General features: G+C 36.3%; 1 protein-coding gene across 1 annotated transcript in view; it reads right to left on the reverse strand.

Moving 5' to 3' along the window:
• Positions 1-21,835, reverse strand: part of NRXN1 (neurexin 1) — a 516,697-nt gene that overhangs the window by 286,840 nt on the left and 208,022 nt on the right. The gene's annotated exons all lie outside the window — the stretch shown is intronic.

Raw genomic sequence — 21,835 nt, forward strand, 5'->3', positions numbered from 1 at the left:
GATCTGAAACACATCTAAATATGTATAATTCAGGTGAATGTACAGACCAAAGCATTACTCTAGTCAAAACACAGATCTTTTCCTTTCCAACTCTCACTAAAATTATGACACCTCAAAAAGAATCAATAACCTAGATACTTCCAGCAGATCTGCCTAAGGTCTTAAATAAACTAAAGCTACAAAGCATTCATTTAGGAATCCACCTTAAAGCTTTTTATAGCACTGTGCCAGAGAGCAAGTTAATATGCATCAGTAAATGAACAGGGTTTTTTTTCTGGGATGTACTTTTACTAGCTAGTATATGTGCCATACAGGTTATTTCTTTTAGTTTATCCTGAAGGTGAAACACAAATAGCTGAGCTTTCAATCTCAGAAAATCAAGTTTCATATATGGAGATTACATTTTTCCTAAAATCTTACACATGAACACGTACACTGACCTTACACTAGAGGTGTATAGAGTTTAGAGGTACAGTAGTTTACAAAAATAGTTACAAAAGTTTAGCTAATAATAAGTTAGTAAAATCCCAGTCAAAACCTGTAGGTGTTTATGCAGTGTAAGGATGAAGGTATGAAAACCTGGAGATATCAAATTTCATCCTTCTTGAGAATAAACTCAATCACCAGGACAAAACTGCATACATCACTGTGTTACCATTAGAACAAAACCAAAACAGATGTGTAAATATATAGATAAAGGAAATAACAGCAGAAAATTAGGAGACCAGTGAATGACAGAACATGAAAAGAGCTGGTGTGAGGACACAGATTTTTTGAGAAGTTCCTGGGTGTATCTGACTTTCGTTGTAGCCTATACACTAACATTGATCCTGGATATTGAAAATGATTTTCTTTAGATAATAGAGCACAGTAGGTTCAGACACTATTACAAAATATTTCAGATAAGAACATTAAAAATTATTAGTCTGTGTTTACTTGAAGTGCTTTCTCTCAGATTTGATGCAGAACTCTTGGTGGGTTTTTGTTTTATGTTTTTTTCTTTTTTTGGGGGGGGGGGTAGGGTAGGTGGGTGGGGGTTTTTTGTGGCATCAGCCAAATCATACTAGACTACAGTGTAAAAAACTCAAAGTGACTGTTTATCAATTATACTCTCTTTACAGCTCAAAGCAAGATTCAGCTGGATCTAACCCCAAGTGAAAGAAATCAGTTTGCTACAAGAAATCTACAGCTGGATTTCACAGCCTTGGCCTATTTTGTAAACAAACACTTTTTTAAAAAGGAAAAAAAAAACAAAAAAAAAGACCACCTCCCTGAGCACCCTTCAGGATGCCTCTTCCTGCTGTTGGCAGCACATCTCACAGAACACAAAATCAAACTAAAAGAGTCTCCAGCTTCATATTAAACCATGCTCCCCTGTTACAACAAGTAACAAGCTGGTCACACATAGCACACACACTGCTTCCTGTCTTGGCCATTCATCATGCACAGTAAATATGCAGGAGGAGCTGATGTGTTCTCCAGGCCTTAAACCTTCCAAATCAGTCCTACATGCAGAACACCACTGCACTGATAGCAACCCATCCTGGACCCTGACACATTTCAGTAGAGGAGGAACACCTTGGCTCATGGTGCATAAAGGATTCACAAACAGTCCATTTTCTGGGGTTCCAGTGCACTCAAAGCAGTGGCCTGCAGGAATACCCTGCATCTCATCTAATGAATATTTAATAAAAGCATAAAATGCTCAAGAGCAAATTTATTTGTGATGGGTGTTTGGTGCCCAAGCATATTGAAACAGCTTGAATACCTACAACGGAGAGATGATAAAACAGATGCAGCAAACTGGTATGTGTAGTTTTGTCCCAGGTATTTAATGACTATAACACAAAAAACCTGAAGGACATCAATGACATTGTGCAAAATATTTATGTACAAACATTATGGACTGTAAACTACTTCTGTAAAACCAGATCATTCACACAGACATGGATATGCATGGAACTTAAATACATGCCAGGCCCTTTTTAAAAAAAATATTCCTAAACAAGGACCTGAAGAAGCAAGCAGGTCATCCAAGAAAAAATTGAGTAATTCTTCAAGCAATACCCCTGCAGCATTCACTGTTAATTTTTGAACCCTTTCTCATTCCTTTTAGCTTTAATAATACAGTCCATGATACCTATCAATGTCACCAAATTAAAATTTTAAACAAGTTACTTATATTCGTATCAAGCTAGCATTCACTTGTTTAAAGACAGAATTTGACTTGAAAACAAAAATGCTAAAATTGAGCAGAGTATTTTACTTCAGAGAAGACACTTCAGTCAAAAAACCTGTTTGAACATTGTGCATAAAGACACTAATTGCATGTTTTTCCTACCAAACTATCTTTTCTGCTCACCTGTCAAACCAAAAAATACCCATTATTTGCTATTTTCACTCTGTTTCCATGCCATGAATTCAAATATCATCTTCTATGACTATAGTCTAGTTTGGCCAAGCTGCAAATTTCACAGAAATTATTTGAAAGTGGGGGAAATACCAACAAAATATCTCCACATTTCTCTAGTCTTCAGAGTAATTTGTTCCTCACAAAAACTAAACCTCCCTCTTATGATCACTTGGATGAAACCTCAGGCATCTTTACCCTCAATCTAGCACTGATATTTGGGAAATGATGGGGCACTGCAACTCCAACTCTGCCTTGCTATACCCAGCCCTGAAATGGGAAAATATGAGCTAAAACAGCCACAGGTCTGCGACAGGCTAGCAAAGATTCAGGAAAACCTAGAAGAGGAAATCCGGTTATAAATCTTTTGCATGTTTTGTCACTGAAAACCAGACTTTTTTAGCACACATACAGCAGGAGGCACATAAGTCAAAATGTTTCAGCAAAGGACAGAAAAGCCACTGAACAATATTGGTAATCAACCCTGTGTCAACTTTTTAATGTCAAGAAGATGTGCTATTTAACTCTTGATATGAATGCATGTATTTAGAATGGAGAATTTAAAAAAAATACACATATAAAACATTCAAATGTTTTATGTAAAAAACCCAGTTAGAATCTATTGCTACATTACATACCAAATTTTTGTTGATCCTTTAAGCAAATTAAGAACAAGCTTCATTAATAACTAGTTGTGTAAACTGCTGGTTGTTCGTTTATTTTTTCAAATTATCACTTAATGGCACTTAGAGAAACCATTAAAAATGCATGGCAGTCATTCTAGCCAATATGAAGTGTTGCACTTCATTTAATGATTAAAATGTAATTACCTGCACAGAAAAGCACAAGATAATAAGAACACCATAAGGGAGTTTGACATGTTTCTATTCCGAATTTTGAGTACTGTAAATTGCTGTATATTAGGGCAACGGAAATCCAGAACTACAGGAAATGTGCAGATACAGAAAGACACGACCTGTTTGTGCCACAGAAAGGATTCAAACAATAGAAATGCTCTGCTAAAACACCTGTTGCTGCAGGAAGGGTTTGTTTTTATGCCCCATTGAAGTCAACAACAGTTTGAAAATTCAGCTATTTAGAGGTGGATTTAAGCCCTTAGTCTCTTGAAACATGTAGAAGAAATACTTCCATAAGCCTTAGCAGATTTTACAATCCTACATATGCACTATGCTAAGCCTTATAGCACATCCACCCATCTCACTGGCAGTATTACATCATAAACTAGGTCTGGCTGATTCCATAATTATTTGATCATGTGTCCATGCCTGATTTAAATCACATACACAGGACTAGATGCTCTGATATTTATAAGTAGTAATGATAATGGGACTGTAGACAAGAGAAAAAAAAAATATAGCAGGACTAAATCAAATCTGTTTGTTGATAGCTGCAATGTTCCTTTACGTATGAAGAACCCAGAAGTTTATTAACTATACCCCAATAACCCCCGTGACAAACCCATCTATTATTACACAGCAAAACCTGTTAGAGAGTTGTCAATTTATCTGCCAAAATAATTACTGTCAAAGAGAAAATCAGCTGACGCTGGTGATACTCTACTTCTGAGAGCCCAGTTCCTTCTCGACAGTCTTCAAAACATTAAATGTGTTCTGAATAAATAAACTATGCCAAACCAGAGTCTAGTATGTTCCCAGATGTACTGTTTAGTGCTCCATTTCACAACAATTTAAAATTCAAACATTTATCTGCTACACCATCAACTTATTTATAAAGTCTTTCTGTAAAAGTAATGCAGCTTGGGAAAACTACACTAAAAGAGCATGTGGACAAAACCGTTAACAAGAATGACTGATAGAATAAAAACACACAGCCTGAACTGCTACTTCCATGGCAAACTTTGCAGTAATAGCAAACTAATGGTTTGCCATTCCATACAATGGGAATACTCTCCACACGAGGTGTGCACCACTGAATGCGGAATGGTCCCAGGATGCACAATGCACAAGGTTTCTCAGCACGCTGCTCTTTTAGGAAGTCAGCCTTTACCCTTCCATTAATACATCACTCATTGGATCTTAAGATGAAAAATTACAAAAACTATAAAGTCATTCTCCAAATGTTCTACTGAATCTGACCATTTTTTGATTCCCAATCACATAATAAATTCTGACTGGGTCACATCTAGAAATAAATTACAAGCACTCAAAGAAGAAACCAAAATATTACTGTCTAATTAACAAATTTAAGACTTAAGTATGAAACCAACAAAAAGGATAGAATTATGATAAAGCCTAAGAAATCAATTCTGAGAGAATGCAGAGAGTTTGCTTTATCAGTTATGGCTGAGTTAATTTTTAGAAGTACTGCTGTTGTTGTGCACTAGCAGTTTTTGTTCCTATGTCTTGTAAGTAATTTTTTTTAACAGAAGAATCTTCCATGCTTCCTTTCATTTCTCACAATCTTTCTTTTCCTTTCCAGAAACTATACTCCTTGGCCCCTAAATAAGCCTCCACAGAAAATTCCAAGGCAGCAATTCGGAGATAAAATTAGATTCATGATTCCAAATCCACAGCTGGGAAATATCTACCTGTTTATTTCTTTTTTTTTTAATGCTCCCTTCCCCCTCCAGTAAATACAAATGTCTGTGTTCCTTCCTTTTGTGAAGGGGTAAGTCCAGTATGAGGTAATCATGACTAGCCCAATGTGAGAACAAAACCAGAGAGGTTATTTAAGACCATAAGCAATTTATTCTGAAGGACTGGGGAATCACTTCTCAAGGGCTTCTTATTATTGTTTTAAATAATCCTTTTGCAAAAAAAAAAAAAAAAAAAAAAAAAAGCTGCAGAAGTGTCTATTGATTCCAAAGATTCGGGGACCTGGTGAACCAACTCAAGCCTTTCTCTGGCAGAAAATGTTCCACTCAAAACCATGACAAAGTAAAACTTTGGTTAATTGTTATAACCAAGTCCTTTGGACTGCCATTGTCTTTGTTCATGACATTATACTATCAGAATATGGTTTATCTCAAAAAACACACTGCACCTGTGATCCTGGGCACCAAAGTCTGCATTACTGGTGCCCAACATAAAAGTAAAACTAGAATGCATTTAAGTAAAATGAGGTGCAAAGAAAAGTTCTACCTGCCAAGAAAAATGTAACAGCATAACTGATACAAAGTCAAGTATAATATCATGATGCAAAGAACCTTGGAGAAGTTTTCCAGCTCCTGTTTTGTTTTACACACAATCATTAAATCAGTAGCCAATTACAAGAAGTATGAACCTCTGAAGTATGAGCCTCTGATCCCTCCCCACCATCTCAGATTAGAATTATGATAGTTGATACTCATGATAAATGACTTACAGGGAACATTAGATAAATGATAAATTACTCCATTTTGCTAAACAGCCATTTAAATTCATTACTAAAATGGCTACACCATGCAATTTCCTCACTAATTTTCATGTCCTTTTATTTAATCACAGAGTATGCACTTCAAAAGTAGATTGGCAATTGGGGAGGGAGAGGAAAGCGAGCAGGAGTTTTCAGGAATGGTGCCATCTTAGTGTACATTAAATACTAAACTGCTAGAAGGTGAAAATAAGAGAACCTTTCTCCAATTAAGAGTTGCATCATTAATAAATAGATTACAGTGTCCTCCACTTTATATCTTAGTGATAATGCCTCTCCTATAATTCTCAAAACCTCAAAGTTTAAAATCATGATTTAAAGTCATTCCCATTAAATTAAGAATAAACTGCAAAATATCAAAGACTCTCATACCAATTCTACACTCACAGGAGAAACTGCTATTACTCAGCCTTGCTGTTGCCTTAAAACTCAATTGTGAATTTTGGTAGTTGGGAAATCAGAGCAGCATTATACCAACAAATAAATACAGGCTTAAGTTTCTGCAACAAGCTAAAAACTGTGCTGGACAACTTTCCAAAGGCCTTTTCCAGGCCTCATGGTTTCCAATGACTCTATAGCTCAACTGCAAAATGCAGATTTGTAGCTTTCAAAGGATCAAAAGCACTGACTTTCAGTATCAGATTGCTTACAGAATTGGTAGAAAAACTGATGTTACAATAGGAAAAGATAGCATTTTAAATTTTACTCCCTGTAACTATATAACTTGTGCAAATACAAGTTTTAGAATTAATCTGCTTTGAGTGATGAAACAGGAAAGGTAAATTCTTCCTCTGCAGCCTGGGCTGGCTCTCTTCTGCTTGTATCTTACAGAGGAGAGCTGAACAAAAAACAAATGCAGTTGTTCTTGAAAAAATTGAAAGCAGCCTCTGTCCTGGACAAAAATCCATTTTCTGAACTGCTCCTTGGATAAAGAAGTAGCACCTTACTCCTTGCTGAGGGTTTTCCAAATGAGTTGCATTCATTTTTCACTGTCCTAAATAAAAATGTGGAATACGAGAAGAAAGAAAATTGGGTTTTTTTTTCACTTTGTTGGCATTACATTAAAACACACATTTCAAATGTAAGAATAAGGAAGAAAACAATCTCTAACTAACATAGTATATGAATTTATCATAATGTGTAGAAAGAGTTAACGAGTTAAATGATCTGATAAGGACCAGTTTCAAAGCTAATAAGAAACTTCTGAGACATCAGCTGAATACCTCTCTTATGGCACCACACAGCACTAGAGGATTAGTGTGGCATGTCCTGGGGTTTGGAAGCAATAAAAAACAACAAGCAATTTTCTAGTCCTAATTAATTCCTGTTAAAAGAACCCCTTTGTAGCAATAAGCTTTCCAGAGATGCAGAGGGAATGCCACTGCAGTGGTATTATGTACACGATGAGCCACTGCTGTAAAACCAGTTTTGCACTTGCCTCAGAGAGGTACTACAGGAATATGTAGCATTTGACTCAGTAAAAAGAGCTACAGCATGGTTTTGAAAAAGGTAAAACAAAACACCTTCCAGAGGGGATTAACAAAACATCACTTTTTTCTTATGTCTGTGGCTAAGATTGTATCACTGAAGGAGCATCTACATAAAAACTTTTGGGAAAAGTCTGTTCAATCTCTGTATTAGTCTTCAAAACATGTTTGGAAGAAGCTATTTATAACTCTTGGTCTTCCTATAAACATGGGAAATTTAATATGAAAACAGTTGTTTTATTACATCTTCCAGCCTGTTGAGGATACTCTCATTTAATATTTTAAATGTCAAGAGTTTTCACATGAAAACAAAGAAATATCTTTCCAAGTTACTGAGCATATGAGGAATACGTTCCATGAAAAGATCCTACAGCAACAAAGGGGATCTGAGAAGCTGAAGTCTCAGGTGAAGAAATCTGCTGTTCAAAATAACAAGCAGAGAGATGTGCTAATGGCCTGTTGCTACACTAGAAATATTTGATCTAAACAAGCCATGCCTAATATTTCTTTGCAGCCCTGCCTCTTCAAATAAAGTGAAGGGAATTACTATGTCAGCTACAAAGAGTAAAAGAACTTTTTTATTGATTAATTCTGGATATAGAAGAACCTCAAAACTTCTCAAAGACAGGCAGACCATTAGTCAAAAAAACTCTTTGAGCTTCATCATCTTAATTAATTGTCATGTGGACAATAATTCAGCCAAAACTGTATTTTTTAACATAAGGCTTCATATAAGAAGTAGTATTAGGACCAAGAAGCCTTCTTGTGATGCATTTGATATTTCTTTTGGCACCCCAGAATTACCTTCAGCCACCATTACTACCTAAGTCAGGTGTTCAAATGAGCTACGGGATCAGAAAGGTTATTATTAAAAACTAACGTGAGCGTTACAAGAAATTCAATATAATGTTTTTGGAAACAGTTCTTTCAAAGGAAGACAAAGGTATAAGAATTTTCATTTAGTGAGCAAAAGAATAGTGCCAATTTAATTGTTTTAAATAATTGGTATTGAACTCTAATGATTAATAAACTTCATTAAAAATTCAGATCACCTTCCTCCAAATGTTAAATTGATTAATGATCACTGCAATGACTAATGATATTTTACCTTTATGAATGTAACTGATGGACAAAGCACTAAGGACAACACAAACATTTAATCTGAGCACAGCACAGACCTTTAGTGAATTGGGCTAAGAACAGACAATATTCTGCTCTGGAAAGAAGAATCAACTATGTGTCCACAGTTAAAAAAATAAATATGTATTTTTAAATGGAGGCAAATTTTAAAAGGTATCAGTAGCTGTCTGTATAACAGGGATTCTGTTCAAGGTCAAGGCCATAAAAGCAGCTGAACTGCGTGTACTTTACAGAGAAAAATACCCACAGGTATTTACACAGAACTGCAACCCCCTGCATATGTATGGTAAGAAACATTCAAGGGCAAATGCAGAATCAGGAAATGATTATTTAAAAATGCAGATGAAACACTCAAAAGGACTTCCCAACAAACAGAAAACCTTGATGGCTATGATAGTGCTGTTACCACTTCTTCAGCCTGTGACATACCTGCCTAGAAATATTTTGACCTATTAATTTCAGGTTTTCTCCCCCTGTTGTTTCAATGCTGCCCTCCACTCTCTTCTTCCCTGTATCTTAGTTTTTCTCCTTCAGAGACCTTTCTTACTGCACTGCAATCCCTGCTGAGAGGCAAAGATTGGCTAAGCCATATGCTGGTCAGTGTTCTCACTAATCAGCAGCCACTGGAAATCTCCATTCACATCTGAAGATCAGAATAAGTCCTACTAATAAAAAACCCTCACACCTCTATTTGTATTCTGTGTGCAGCAGTCAGATAAAAGAATATATAAAAGTAGGGACATGTTAAGGACAGGGGAAATGGCAAACTGAATTCAAACTAATTTAACACATTTTATTCTGGAAAAGACACAAAAGCTTCATGAAATTTACAGAAGTATGACAGATGATATTCTATAGTGATGTATTTTAGCTATTTTTTGCTTCTCTGGCACTATTGTTCTTAACACTCACTTTCCAGGACAATTAAAAAAAAGCAAAACTACCACTACTTTTGTAATGGTTTGACAGAATATAACTGTTTTTCATACTCTTTCTACTCTCTACCCCCAATCAAAATTTAGGTTATGATATTTCAGAACGTGGGAGATGTTGAGGAAAGAGCACTGTACACATAAACAAGAGCCTATGTCTGAATGTAACACCAGGGTTTTGTATAAATAACAACCAGAGATATTCAGATGGTAATTTCACATGTGGCAGTCTCAAAATCTGATTTATCTGATAGCAGATAAAATATGTAAGTAAGATTTTTGTGTTAATAATCACAGATAGCTATTGATGCAATTTACATCAAACTTTAAAGGAGTAGTAGCAGCTAGATAACAAAGAGTTTTAAGAAAAAAGTGTTGCTGAAATAAGTAATTTCCACTACAGAGCCACTTCATGAAACAAGCCTACTTATGGACATTCTGATTCTGTAGCATAGAAAAGCTTCTTTAACACATAGCAAGACACCAATGAAATGTTAAAGCTCTGAAACCTATTTCCCTATACCTTTTTCCATGATTGTCTAAAGCTTACTCACATAACATGATAAAGGAGGATACAATTCAAAGAAATTTGATGGATACCTTAACGTGTTTCAAGTAACAACTGTAGGTTGTTAAATGAGATAATTCTTGCTATCACTTCACAGAATCACACAATGGGTCAAGCTGGAAGGGACCACAGTGGGACATCTGGTCTGACCTGCCTGCTCAAGCAGGATCATTCCAGAGCACATGGCACAGGATTGTGTCCAGATGGTTCTGGAATATCTTCAGTGAGGGAGATTCCACACCTTCTCTGAGTAATCTGTCCCAGTGCCTACTCACCCACACAGCAAAGTTCTTCTTCGTGTTCAGGTGGAACTTCCTGTGCATCAGTTCCTGCCCACTGCCTCTCATCCTTTTGAGTAGAGCCTGGTCCATCCTCTGACAGCTCTCTTCAGACACTTTGCTGAGGTCTCCTCTCTGTCATCTCTTCTTGAGACTGAACAGCCCCAGCTCCCTCAGCCTTTCCTCAGGAGAGAGGTTCTCCAGACCCGTGACCAACTTAGTAGCCCTCCACCGGACCTGCTCCAGGAGCTCCATGTCTCTCTTGCCCACAGGAGCCCAGAACTGGACACAGCACTCCAGATGTGCCTCACCAGGGCTGAGCAGAGGGGCAGGATTGCCTCCCTTGACCTTCAGGCTCTTCCTAATGCACCCCAGGACACCATTCTAGACCACAAAGACACACTGCTGGCTCAGGGACAGCTTATTGTCCACCAGGACCCCCAGGTCCTTCTCCCCAGCATTTCTCATTCTTCTTTTCAACACATAGCCAGGGCTTGGCAACATTCACTCTTAAACAGAGTTTAACGATGTTCTAACATACTTCCAGTAAGCTATAAAAAACAATAAGGCTTTCAAGAGCTACTCTTGATACCAATTTTTCTTTTAAATGAGACTTTCAAAAATTGATAAGCAGGTTTCTTGGCCTGACCATAGTTTTAAAACTATATGCGCACCGATTTCTTTTCAACTATGAATATATAAAAAGAACTATGTCCAGATTTATATTTAAGGGACCATTTTAGGCATGTACTTTAAAAATACAAATGATTTCTAACTTTCTCTAAGTCTTATTATCAAATCTGTGAAAATCCAAGAAAACTTCTGCAAGTATTATATATGTTACACATTTAGTTTTTTGAAGACTGACTAGCCCCTCCACCATTAATTCAGTATTAGCTCCTGATCCTTATTTTTTCAGAAGTCATAAGTCTTTGAAACTGCTTGATAAGGAGGCCTCCCTACTGAGATTACCAATAGTCTTTTTATAGAAGCCTGCAGGAACACTGTAAAAGCAAAAGAAGATTAGCACAGTATAAAAATAATTGGACTCTAGTGCTGTATTGATATTTTCGAGAAAAGATTTGCTGTCGTGACTGGGCCAAGTTATCTGCTGGTAAATTCCACTGAAGAAAGCACATTTGCACCACTTTATCCTTCTCTTTATGCAATAAATATGTCTAAGAAGGTGAGATACTTAGAGTGCCATAGATAATTTGACATATTTGCATCATTGCATGGATCTAACATAAAACTTAAGAACTCATTTCTCAGGTACTGGAAAAGGTAAAAAAAAAAGATGTAGATAGAAAGAGCGACACTGTCAGAGATACTGCCTCATTTTAGAAACACTAGGTAATAAGAAGTAATTTCACCTCTTCAGGAACTTGTCTAAAATAACTGCTTAAAATACTTCAATATTTATTATTACTGTATAGCAGCTTAGCATAATTTGCAGCCTCATGCCCTACAGATATGAAATAAAAACAAGCCTGTAATCATCCAAAGAACACTTACAGAAGACAACACAATTGAAAAAATAATTTAACATATTTTACAAAGGCTAATCAAAAGAGAAAAGGAGTGACACTCTACTGACAAGCACATTACATAAATTTCAGGTTTGGATACTCGTACTTTTTCAAGAATCTAATCTGCATTCAGAGCCTAAAGTTTCTCTATGTCTCAAGGCACTAAGATTGGGTTCACCACAGCTCCTGGTACTCCACTTAGCTGTCAACTGGAGAGGGCAGAGAAAGAAGCAATGGAGTCTGTATCCTTGCACCAAATGTTCTGGCAACTGATACCTATTTTCCACAAATTTCTAACTAATGTGGAAAAAAATGCAAGACTGAAGCCTGTGTCAACAACAGCAGGAACCACAGGTTGGTTCCTCCTGCACAGCTTGAGCATCACTGCTGGTTCCACACCAAACCACACAGGACTCAGGAGCAAGGACTATAACCAGATTGACTATTCACACACAAATACTGCAGCACAGAAAAAATTCTATGCAAACTTTCAATGTAATAAACCTCTTCTTTTCCCCTCAGGAAAAAAAAAAAAAAAATCCCTCTACAGGATAGAGCAACCAAAATTTTGCTTCAAATCATAATTTGAACACAAATGCTCTTACCAGCAGCCTCCATTTTTTTCTCTCCCACCTGTGACTCACAGGTCTCCTGTAATTACCCATCAGCTGTTTAGATGCACAGCCCCAGGGGCTGGGTTAGGTTTTACATTTATTACATTAGGAAAATACCATCGTGCCATAGCCAGAGTGACAGGATCAATATACAGAAAATGCTTGTGCTCTGAGTTACAAAGGCTATTAATTCAACCTTCTTCTACAACCCTACTGTTTTCTTTGTGTTGCTGAATATAGTTTTGCTTTTCTAAAGTCCCTCCTCATTTTATAGCACCCTGAGAAAATAAGTAAAGCCTTGTATTGTGCTGTATGCACAATACAGCAGATATTTGATTCTGAGTACATGTCATTACACTTCTAAAGCTATTAGAGTACTACTCTGGACGCCTTCAAATTAATTAAAATTTAAGAGTTCTTGACAAAACACACTAACATTCATCATCAGGTCAGTTATTATGTTCACAAAATTATTTAAACCTTTCTGAACTTTCAGGAAAGGGAATTACTGCATCTGTAAAGAAATCATTCTGTAATTATTATCTATATTTCTCCCCAAGGCTCCGACACCCTACAGATTTCCTAAGAGCTTGGATTCAAAGCTAGTAGGAAGCTGTGTTTAAAGTATTTTAGAATCCAGCCCATCAGTTCTGTTATTGAGGTAACATTATATCACAGTATTCAAATGAAACAGTGGTACAGATGTAAATAGTTTAAAATTAAAGGTATGTGCTTTAAGAATTCTGCTTGTCATTAAATTGGAAATTTGCAGACTAGCAGTCCATTCTTTCTTAATTCTCTTTTACCCAAGTTCATTTCCATTGGATTCCTAAACTGAAATTTAGAGGTAAACCACAATTTACCTAGAGGTTAAGTTGATTATTTTATTATTCGAGGATTATTTGTTTGTGCATTAGTCTGGGGCTATGGAGACAATATGCACACTGAAGTATTTCCATCTCATAAGCAAAAGCAGGCAACATTCATCAGTCTGTTAGCCATGAAATTAGGAATGTTTCATGTATCCAAGGGCAGCTCCTGCAGCTCCTGTTTTTCCTGCTACACCCCTCTCAGTTATTTCCTTACTCCCCCAATACTGACTTAATAAGCAACTTTTCCATGCTGCCATACAAGAAACACAGACTAATTTAAGCAGCTTCAGGCTCCCCATTTTTATTTTCTATCCTCTATTCCAATTTTTGAGGCTTTTTGCGCAAACACAAAGAAAAGCTGAACAGCAACCTGCCCTGGCTCCTCAGGATGCTGTAACGCAATCAGAACTTTCTTCACCCATCCTGTTGTGGTTCTTTTGTCAAGTGGATGCCTAGCACAGGAAATCAGCCATTAAATTGCTAAATCCATTTACCCCTGTATTAGCCAAAACCTGCTTCAGAATAAAGGAAAACCGCAGCTAAAGATTCCATTAAAACTCAGGAATTTACCATGGATTTCCAAACTGGTTTCAAGACAAGCTGCATCTTGACCCATTTCTGGTGGTGCAATAATCAGCATCCAGATTTCTCCCTGGCTTTTGAGTAGTGCCAGGACAAGATAACTTTTAGGATTCCTTGGCTTCTCTCAAGACTCATAAAATGACATTAAATCTTCCTCTCAATGTCATCAATTTTTCAAGCCTAGAATTATGTTTGGAAAAGCATATTTCATTCTCTTAACACTCTACTAATTTTGTAGAGTAACTTTCAGATGATCTACTACATCCTGTACTTACTCACTCCAGCCCAGCACTTGTTTTTTCCTACAGACACAGTTGACCACAGACAGTGATCTATGAACCAAACAAAACCCAAATTCTCAAGTGGGTAGACTCAGGATGATTCTGTGTTTTGGCTGCTATACACCCACAGCTTTCTCTCATTAATTGAGCTGTAACTTGGGTAGTGACCCAATTTTTGCTGTATCTTTTATTGTTAGAACAAAACCAATTATGAACAGCTCCCAACAAAGTTAAATCTTTTTCACATTTTTCTTACAACACCCTGCTCATTTCTGATACACTTAAATTTAATTCAGTCTCTGTAGACCTCCCAATGCCTTGAATGTACACAGATGAATGCAGAAAGATTAAACATTTTCTTACTGTGACCTACAACAATGTGCTGAAACTTTAATTATTATGTTAATTCAGGCATTGGGCCCAGTGGATTTATTATATCCCAGAAGCTAATACAATCTATTCTGAAGTGAGATGTAGGCATCAGCTGCATCTAAGTATTTTGTGTACAAATATTTAGACTGTGTAACAACTACACACTAAAACTAATCTTAAAAATCTAATCCTAATTTTGGGGCTTTTTCCTCAAGTAGATGTCTAGTTTCTCATAAAGAATCTGAAAATGTGGCTACTTGTAGGAACAAAAGCTTGTATCTTGGACAAACATTCTCATCCCCAAATTCCAGGCTTTTGAAGTAAGACTGGTATTTAGTAGATTTAAAAAAAAAAAAAAATTATTATACTTGTCTGGACTACCATCACAGGATAACACTGAGGAAAAAAAAAACCCAACCAAAACCTTTTTTTTTTCCGTTGCAGGACAGGATCAGATACATTTCACACTGTTTTAGAACAAGAATATCCAATCTCCAAATAGTTCATTTGGAATAAAGATGGCTTATATATCTAAGACAATATCAGTCACTGAAAATTAAGGTTTGACCTTTTCCTTAATAGACAAAACAAGTGTTTCTGATCATCTATCCCTCACATCAAATACAGTTTTGTATCATTCACCAAGAAAAAACGCCTACTGCTTTCTTTTTTTAATTATCCCCCATCTCAGCCAATATTTTTTCTTATTTCCCATTAGCAACAAGATTGACAAAAATGAAACTCATATTTTAAATAGTTTTGAAGAGAAAAAGAAAGGTGAAGAAACTTGGAGTGAAGTTGCCAGACAGTAGAACCAGTGGAACTTAGCTGACTACATGAACCCTTTTTAAGCAATGGAGCTGGAGGTAGCTCATATAATCTTATTTTTCCTTGGTTTGCTACATCAGAGCATTTTCTATTATAGTATCACAAAAGTACCTGTGTTGTAATTAGAAGTAGTGTGGCTTTCATCAAAAGAATATTAAAAAAAAATGTTTAATATATTAAAGGCAAGCAGGAATTAATGAAAGCTTTATACTGCCAAGCCAGGGATTTTGTCCTATGCTCATTTTTGATTATACATTTTAATTGCTTACCAACATATTGCCTTGATAACCATCACAAAAAATAATTCCAAATTACCAGATATAAATCTTTATGTTTTAAATAGTAAAAAAAAAAAAAAAAAAAAAAAAAAGCTACAAAGGAATTCTTCTATCAATATTTTCTCAAGTTGATGTAAATAAAGATGCTTGATGTTAAAGACCATGAATACCTCAAGTATATCTTTGTATTATTTTAATGCAATGTGCCCACAAGAATATTTATTTCCTGCATTACATTAAATATTTTCCCACAGCAAGACCCCACATTCAAGGGATTCTTACACTTTTCTACTCTACTCAAGTCTTATGCTTACACTCATATCTCTCACCTGAAAATAAGAGGTTTAATAAAGCACAACTCTAATACAAACCTGGTTATGTTTTGGGGTTTTTGGTATTTTTTTCCTTAAATTCTCCAAGATTGGAACTGGATCACACTACAAAGATAACATTTGTCCTTTAATTTATTATATGAATGCAACCTAATTCCCATTTGTATATATAGGAATATGTATACAAATAGATATCTATAGATAGTATTCTCTGGTTATGAACTTTCTTAATTTCCATTAAATTAGTTGCTTCTTCTCCATTTCAGTAAGTTTTTAGATATCTAAATTTAAAAAAATATTCAAAGCATTTTGAAAAAGATTTTTTAAAATATACAAGCTCATCTGCTAAATTATGTCCATTTTTTCTTCTTGCTCAAAACCAAGCGCTTTTTTTCCTTATAGTGAAAAAAGGTGCTTTTTTTCAGAGCTAAAGAAAGTTCAAATTTACCATGGTAACCGAACAAAGTCACTAAATACTTGCTGGTAAAGGCCTTTATAGTATATAAAAAGTACATTCAGTTGGAGTTATTGGAAGAACTTTTATGGTTATTTTAAATACATGGAACTAGCAAATTCAGTGGTGATTATTACGAACAAATATTAAAAGTATACGTCTTGGTTATTTTTGCAGTAAGGTGCACCACTGAGAGGCTCGTTAATTAAAGGTCAGCTATTCTAAATTGCATAAGAGAATACTGGAAAACCTGTTCTTGTATGAACCTTGTTATACTAAATTTTCTCAGCTAAGTGTTTTGCTGTTGGAAAAGAAGATAATTTAAGCAAAGTATTCATTATACCTCAAATGAAGTAACTCAAGTCATTTCTTGCCTGAGTCTGACAACTTAATGCAACAAGTTAGCAAAAAACCAGCTACGCCATGAGGTGCGTGAGAAAATACAGCCCTGCTTTTACATTGTTGAACATACCTCAATATATACATACATAAAAGCCCCACATATTTCTAATTTTATCTTGTAAAGTGTGCTAGAGTTTTAGTACATTCCTATATTAGCTATAACTGATTTAAAATCATTAAGTGGATAATATTATACTTGCAGTTCTCAAGACTTGGACCCCAAACTTCCACTGGCATTCCTAGAGATAGGGATGCCACCCTCCACATGGGGCTGTGTAATTCAGTAGAACTTGTATTTTAGTGAACTAAGTTCTTAACTATACCCCATTGCTGAGAAATTGTGTTATTCTCCTCTCTTCAGGGCAGCCATTGAGCAATTCAGAGCCTTGAAAGGAAGACAGGCTGAAATTTGGTTAGGCACTTAAATTTACTCTTGAGATTTACCCAGACCATTAGCCAGCAAAGAAGGCATGAACAACTTTATTCTGTCCTTCACTACACATGCTTTTATTCCTATGTCTTTCTACCAATTGTATAAATAGTTCTTATTCGTTTTCTGAGGTCTCACTACAGGATGCCAAAGTCTGCAAAGTCATTCAGGAAATTTCAATTATAAACAAGTTAATTGGCTCAGAGAATGAAATCCCACACTGGTATGCTTGCCACTGATTTCTTTAAAAGACTAAAATAATCACATGCTTTTACTCCACATCCTATCAGTCATTGCACTTCACATACAGGCCTTGTAAATTTGCACCTTGTGATAGGATGAACCCTAGAGCACTTCACTAATTAACTTAGGGCTGTATTTTAAGAGACATCTGGTATATTGTCATAAGCCTTTCACTGAAGTTGGGTAGAGATGAAAGGATGTTTGGATCAGCCTATACTTTTAAAAATCTGTGGTATTTTTGCTCCCAGTTTCCAGATCTTTCAGATTTATGCAGCAGTAGTGCCCAGTGTTTGCAGTATATAGTGACACACAAGCACACCACCTCACCTAAGAAAAAACTTCTGAATTCTGCAGTTACTCACCCTGTGGCATGTTTTAGGTGTGTACACATTAATGTAGAACTTAATTCAGAATATTAGTGTGTATTTACCTTCCGGCTGAGCAGAAAGATATGAAATACCAACTGCAAGGCCATTGCAGTCATATGAGAGTCGCAGCAAAACCTTGCATATACAAAGGTTTATATTTTGAAGATTCCAGGTTGAAGATTTATCTTCTCTATTCCCTAGAATAATACTTTTCTTGCATTCAGGAAACATGTTAATTTAACTAACATATGATGATGAAACCAAGTGTGTTCTGAGCTGCTTCAAAAGATGTGTGGCCAGCAGGTTGAGGGAGGTGTTTCTGCCCCTCTACCCCAGCCAGAGTGATCCATCCAGCTCTGGGTCCTCACCACAAGGAGGATGTGGACACTGTTGGACCCCTGTTGGAGAGGGTCCAGAGTAGGGCCAGAAAGATGCTCAGATGGCTGGAAAACCTCTCCTGTGAAGACAGGCTGAGAGAATTGGGGTTGTTCAGCCTGGACTTCAGGGAGACCTTATAGGACTTTCCACTACCTAAAGGGGACTTAAAAAAAAAAAAAAAAAAAAAGGGAGAATAACTTTTTGCTCAAGCAGATAGTGGCAGGAAAAGGGAGAACATATTTAAGTTAAAAGAGGAGAGATTTAGATTAGATGTTAGGAAGAATTCCTTTACTCTGAGGGTGGTGAGGCACTGGCACAGGCTGCCTAGAAATGTTGGGGATGCCCCTTCCTTAGAAGTGTGGCCAGCCAGCCTGGATGAGGCTTTGAGCAACCTGGTCTGGTGGATGGCATCCCGGCCCATGACAGAGGGATTGAAATGATGATTTTTGAGGTCCCTTTCAACCCAAACCAATCTATGATTCTAGGTTTTGGTAATTTATCAATCCTGAAATAGTTAACCTCTGGGGATTTTAGTATTCCTTTTTACACTACACCTAGTTATTATCAGAGCAGATGGGCACATACTGAGGGGGCAGTTTATGTGCCACAGCACATCTTATGGTTCTATTTATTTAATAATCCAGACTTGGGACCCATCTGGACCACCTGGAGCTTCATATTAGAGTCCATGTCCCTCATTTTATTTCCTCCTTATATATTGGGAGGGAGGAGAAGAGATGGCACATGCCTAGTTCTCACCCAGCATGGAGTTAAAATAGAACTGAATCACCCATCTAGACCCAGTCACTGTCAAATATTTCTATTCTCAAAGTTTAGAGAAGTTTAGAGCTTACTTGTAAATATCAGCCATATGAAAACAATATTTTTGTAATAATTTTCTACTGTGATCCCCCTGAAAGATCATGAGATATCCTACATGCAGCAAATGCACTAAATTTAAGAACTGAATTCAAACCCTGTAATTTATTCTCAGCACTTTGTGTTTCACTTAGATTTGAAAATGACAAGCTGTTGGGCCAATTTTTGTCAACATGTTTTTAATTAGTTCTGAATTTATGACAATTAAAGCTCACTGTTGCTTTTAAAATGAAGTTACTGAATTTGCCTTAATTTGTTTTCATTGCTCAGCAACATGTGCATTTTAATTCACCATGGAAATATTCCATCCTTCCTGCTTTCTGTAGGGAAGACGCTACCATCAACGTTATCGTCATTTTTTTCCCATGAAAATTATTGACTAGAAAATAGACTGAAAACATCTTTTGGGAAATGCTGGCCATGCTCCATATTTGACTAGCTCCATCTGTATCTCAGCTGACTCAAAGAACCCAATGTATTCCAAATCTTTTTTGTGGGGAGAAAAAAAAATAGGAAAATTAAATATTGCACCATAAGACTGATTTTGTATTTCTTGTGTCTGCAGCTGTACATTTGCTTTTAGGTGAACAATGTCTATTGTTCATTAATCTAGGGCCATACACATCACAAAAAATGTGAAAGATATACTTCGCTTAAAAGCTGAGACACTACACAAAAATTAATTGTCACTCCTTCAACTTTTTTGGGGACAGGAAGATGAGGGTTGAAGTATGACTGGCATTCTAATGAAGAAATAATTTTGGCAAGTTCTTAGAGCCTTAATAATAAATGACAAAATTCTATATATTAGAAGAGCAAGGTTAATCTCATATGCTTCAACCTCATTTCTCCTCCCTTGCTTTCATTTTTCATCAGGAAAGTAATTTTCTCTTCACAGGTCCTCTGTGAATTCATATTGGTCATGCACCGTTTCTTTCATGAATGGCTGTAGACTGATCTATACTTATATGAGTATCTGCAGACTACATGTCTTGGTCTGAAATTGCAGCAGAATCCTCCAAAAGAGTGCTTTAAAAAAATCTGAAGTAACAGTAGCTAAAATTATTATCCAAGCATGTGAAAATCTAATAACAGAAGTACAGTATGACAACCTGTTTTCTACTTAAGCTAACATGAGTCTACTAAAAAAACCACCTTTTGTAAGAAAACCAAAGTCAGTTTGGTTGGGGAGGATTTCCTCTGCTTTTTAACTTGTTATATTTTCTCTGTTAAGGTAGCTTTTGTATACTGTAACAATAAAACAAGAATTAAACAACACTTACAAGAAGAGCTTATAATTAGAAAAAGTAAAATTTTTATTATAGGCTATTATTTTTCTAGTTTAACCATTAATGTAAAAAAAAAGAAAAAAAATCATCCTTGCTCTAATATCCAATTCAAATTACTAAATAATAGAGAAAGCCAAATGAATTCCCCAGGGCCCCAACTGCATCTCCATACTCAAAAAACCCATTACCATAAGTGAATACCTAAAAAATTATGAGAGAAAAAACGAAAACATTCATAAATTTAATTCCAACATCTGTTACTTTTCACAGTGAAAGTTCAAGTAAGTTAAATTTTTTTTTTCTTTTTTTTACTCAAGAAGATTCAATGTCATTGCTCCCTGTCTGTTTCATGCGGGTAAAAAGCTAACCCTATTACTAAGATTACTCTGTGTCTCAGTTGCTGTGTGCACTCTGTTAAATCTTGCAAGCTTAGTGTAAGTAATCTTGGTAACAAACAAATCTGTTAACTTCTTATAAATGCATACAGATGTGACCCAGCTCAGGAGCAGAGATCAATCTGGTTGCCAAAGCCACCAAAAGTTCAACAAATAGCAAGCGTTCTTCAGCAAAACTGTACTCACTTAACATCTAGCTTGTAACTGCAGTCCCTAAGAAACACTCATAACCCCCCCAATCCCTCAAATCCCTCTAACCAGGAAACAAACCCGTTAAAACCACACCCACCATTCCTATCCTGCTAGGAATCTCATTCACGTACATATTACAGCTCTACCAGAGCTTTTGTAATTGACTTTTGGGGTGGTCCGATGCAGGGCCAGGAGCTGGGCTCCATGATCCTTGTGGGTCTCTTCCAGCTCAGCACATTCTGTGATTTGGTGACTTGTAATTAAATCCCAACAATAAAAGGTGATAACATCGATTTTCTTTAAATTTTGCCTTTTGTGCCTGTATACAGAAACATAATAGTTCTTGATCACTTATCAAAGAGGACTGTAAAGTCAACAATGCTCTTGCCCCAGCACACATCCATATGGAGAAAGCCTCCTTCCCAAGAGCATTACTGCCTTTTGTTCATGCCTGTCCTGTAATTGGTGCAGTCAAGTCAGAGTAATGTGCTGGAATTCTGTTGTACTCTTCAGTGCCTCTTATCAGAGCTAGACTTTGTAATGTGTTTGAAATGTGGATTACTTGTTCAGAGAAGGAGGCCAAGTGGAAGCTGAATAACCCTGACCTTTCTGGCTAGGAAAATCAAAACAGTACAAAAAAAAAGATCATTCATGACTGGATTGAGATCTTTTCATCCTTTTCAGTTGCACATTCAGTCATTAGAGTGTGGTCTAATTAGAAAAAAAAAAGAAATCAGGAAGTTGTTGAACATTTTTTTGTTGTTCAAAATATATTGAGAAAGTTGCAAGAGTTCAAAAGCAGTCATACCACCACTGATACAAGAAATCTAGGTAAACAGTGATGAGGAAATGCCTCTACATTAAATCTGTTTGTATGGTTTTCAGCTTCACACAATGTTTCTTCCATCA

This window comes from Corvus kubaryi, unplaced genomic scaffold (assembly GCF_017639235.1).
Source record: "Corvus kubaryi isolate FWS band 111438036 unplaced genomic scaffold, C.kubaryi_AGA036_p1.0 76, whole genome shotgun sequence".
NCBI lineage: Eukaryota > Metazoa > Chordata > Aves > Passeriformes > Corvidae > Corvus > Corvus kubaryi.